Here is a 3872-nt window from a genome sequence, read left to right as displayed (position 1 = left end):
CCCTCACCCATTCTACATCACACTCTCCCGGATAGTTATGGATTTTTACATAGCGACTAGTGTGGAATCTCTTAACCTCAAAGTCAATGGCCTTTTCCATCCATAACCCTACCCCGTCTACTTCTAGCACTGCAGGGGCTTCCTCCATTTGGGGGTCCCCCTTCTCGAATCTCACACTAAAGTGCCCTTGGCTTACTTTCATCACTGTTTTTATACTTTCTATGGGGATTCCCCTTTCTACCAATGCCTTCACAATCTTGTACTGTTTAATTTCACCATCGTCCTTATTAGTTCTATAGTCAACCGACCTATCGCTTCTATTAATGACTTCAATAACTTCTGCCTCATAGGCCCCATCTTGATATGCCACGGCGCCGGCATACGTCGACGCCATGACTTAAAACGTTATTTACAGTGTATGTACAGTGTATGTACACCCTAGGCGTTGGCAAGTTAAAATAATTGGTGCAGAAACACAAAGGCTTAAAACTCGGTCCACACAAAGGCTCCAGCCAACTGAATAAAACGAATTGTTCACAAAAGGTCCAACTAAAACGGAATCGGTGCTGTAAAACGTCACATAGTGCTAAACGAAATCAACGAAATCAACGAAATAAATAAACGAATATGGCACGTGCTGCTCCCCGACCTGACTTGGAGTAAACTTGGAGTAAACAGATAAGAACAGATACTACACTTTGATCTTAGCCAATAGGCCGAGAAACTAAATTGGAACATACTTACAATATAAAGAAGAGAGATGACTCCAAATGGAGGAAAAAGCATAGTCCATGGGCGGGTCGAGGTGGTCGGTATTCCAAATAAAGAGATGCAAACACTACAAGTCCGGAGATCAAGGCCATAGTCCATTAAGGAAGTCAGTTGTTTCGACGTTAAGAGTCCAAGTCTATACACCTGCCGTATCCATTGAAACACTTTCAGACTCAGAGTCTGTCCTTTGTCTCTTGTGCAGGGACGGACCCTGGCCCGGCGGGATAGCCAGGCTCAGGGGGGAACACGAGAATAACTCTCTCGCCAAGTCTAAAGCGTCCAGCTGGGACGGCTGAGACGGCGGGCCCAGGGGAGCCTGGCAGTCCTGGCTCTGGGAAGCCCTCTGACTTGGGTCAGAACCGGTGAACCAATCCGACGGAAACTCACCACTCTCGGGCACACTCTCGGTTACCGTCTCACTGCCCTTAGCTGGCTCCACCAATGATACAGCCGATTTAAGCTCGGCAGTCGGGGCAGGCTCTCCATCTGACGATGAAAGCACCGATTCCACGTCATCAGCGTCTACTACGTCTCTGTCAGTTACGTCTATTGTAACGTGACGAACTGGGCCACGCTCTCCGGCCAACGCCCCGGCGTACGACGACGGTGGCCCTTTGGCCCGAGGGCACTCTGACCTGACATGCCCGATGTTATTGCATCTCAGACACAGAGGCAACCTCCCGCGGCACGTAACTAGCATTGAATAACCATCAGCCGTGTCTATGCGGTGAGGGATCGAATGTTTATCCTTCTCATGGATCCGTAGGTTCACTACACGAACCCCGGTCTCCATGCGTCGTTATTCGTTTTAGAAACCACTTGGCCAAGACAGGCAAAATGCCTGGCCTCATTCACGTCTCGAAAAACTGTACCAGAGGGAGTCCTCAAGAGACTATTATGCCGAGACCTCAATGACGTATCTTTGGCTAAACCAAACTCTCGTAAAAAGGATACGATATCATGACGAAAGGCGAAAAAATTACAATGGATCCGAACTGTTCCTGCAACCAAACGACTGTTAATGTATTTCTCATCTATCGCGTCGATACGGTGGACACCCGCCATCTTGAAAGGCAGCAACCGACACTATTGGAACTTAGCCAATAGGCCGAGAAGCGATGCCGGCGTCGGCTTCGAAAATTCTACATGTTGCAAACGGCGTGAATTGTCCAAGCCGTGACGTTTCGGCTGCGTGTGACGTAGTTGATTTGGTCAACGCCAGATGGCAGCAGACGACGTTGCAGGTGCCAGTGTCCTCGGGAATCGACAAGGCAAATTGTCCGTGGAGCGAGGAGTGTCCCCCCCAGCACAGTAGTTCCTTAGAAAGTCGAAGGACGCGCCTCGTCCCGCGGTGGCCAAGCTGTTCTGGGCGTGTGACTGGCTTCGCGGGCCCTGGGAGTTCGAGGTGAGTCCGTCCGATTAGGGCGTCTGAATGTAGGTCGCAAACACCGCGCGGAACGACACAAGCCAATCGAGGCGGTGAGCAAGTTATTTCCAAGCGAATCTTCCAACGGCAACCGACGGAGAACTATTCCAAGCGTGCCCACCTTTTCACACGCGTTTCATGCAGGTCTGGCGCTGCTCTTTCGCCTGGCGGCTGCCCCCCCCCCTCCCCCCAGGTTCGAGTGCCAAATTCGGCACTGAATGTCGAGCACGGCCAGTTCGAGCCCTCACTGACGTCACTGTCACCACTGTCGCCAGGGACACGTGCCTGCCTGCCTGGCTGTAAATTATCTGTGATAGATCGCCCTTTGATCCCGGACGTCTGATCAATATGAACTATAGATGGCATGACATTGCCTAAACGAGTAGTTAAAACTTTGGACAAAACCTTATAATCAATATTTAAAAGAGAAATAGGCCTCCAATTCTTCATGTCCTCAGAATTGCTGGGATCTTTACACAATCAAGAAATATAAGAGAGCCGCTGGGACTCGGACAAAAGCCCCTCATCAAAAATAAGACCATAAAGTCAAACTAACAATGGGCCTACCAGATCAAAGAAACCGAGATAAAACTCCTTACCCAAACCATCAGAACCGGGCGATTTATTATTCTGTATGCCCTTCAGTGCAGACAAATTTTCCTCTAAAAGAATAGGCCCATCACACAGCTCTGCGTCAGAAGACAAAAGCTGAGGAAGGTTCGAAAGAAAATTATTCATGAGGTCAGCGTCAATACCCTCATCAGAAAATAATTGAGAATAAAAGGCCCGAAAAGCATTAGAAATAGACTCCGTGTCTGAAAAAACTTGACCATCAACCACTAACTTATTAATAACTTTCTTTTCACTACGTTTCCTTTCCTTAATAAAATGATACTTGGAGGGCTTCTCCGAATCTTTTAAAAAATCGCATTTAGAGTGAATAAAAACCCCAAATACCTCTTTGTTATGTAAAAAAGAAAGTTGTTCCCTAACAACATTGATTTGATCACTATAGTCTTGCGGACTAGAAGAAGATAATGAAGATTTTTGTAACATAGAATACTGCCTCCTAAGAGATTTAATAACGGATTTAGAAACATTGGCTTTCCGCCGAGAAAAAGCAATAATAAAATCTTTTATGTCCGACTTTAAAACATCCCAGCTATCTAAAGACAAAATAAACCCGGTCATTTTTTGCGACCAAAAATCATGAAAACTTTTGACAAAAGTACGATCAGAAATAATAGAGTTATTGCATTTCCAATAACTTCGCCCGAGGTGAATAGTATTACTCGGTACAATTTTCATAATAATAAGGTCGTGATCCGAAATACATGATGGCGTCGGGCATACCAGGAATTCCGAGACGCTACTCATTAATTCCTTAGAAATATAAATCGATCCAACCTGCAGTGTACGGCGTTTGAATGCTAGGTTGTGGACAGTGAGTTTGGATAAAGAGATCTAAAAACATCTGATAAAGAAAAATCCCGACACAAAGAAAATAATTCGTCCGAACCAACTAAGCCTCGGTTCCCCCCCGACCTTGTCTAATTTGGTGGACATGACGCAGTTAAAGTCACCGCCCAAAATAAGCTTGCGACTTGTATTGAAATAAGTATATATATATATACCGTATTTTCCGGCGTATGACCCGCGGCTTTTTGCCCTCAAA

The 3872-nt window shown here is 46.4% G+C and overlaps 1 non-coding gene across 1 annotated transcript; it reads right to left on the bottom strand.

Moving 5' to 3' along the window:
* Positions 1 to 538: 538 nt before the first annotated feature.
* LOC135491833 (U2 spliceosomal RNA) lies at positions 539 to 728 on the bottom strand. Its single transcript, XR_010447935.1, has one exon. It is a non-coding gene; the product is annotated as a U2 spliceosomal RNA (small nuclear RNA).
* Positions 729 to 3872: the final 3144 nt, after the last annotated feature.

The sequence above is a fragment of the Lineus longissimus genome, chromosome 7, assembly GCF_910592395.1.
Source record: "Lineus longissimus chromosome 7, tnLinLong1.2, whole genome shotgun sequence".
Taxonomy (NCBI): Eukaryota; Metazoa; Nemertea; class Pilidiophora; order Heteronemertea; family Lineidae; genus Lineus; species Lineus longissimus.
The sequence above is the reverse complement of the archived record's forward strand: the minus strand, read 5'-3'. Positions and strand labels throughout refer to the sequence as shown.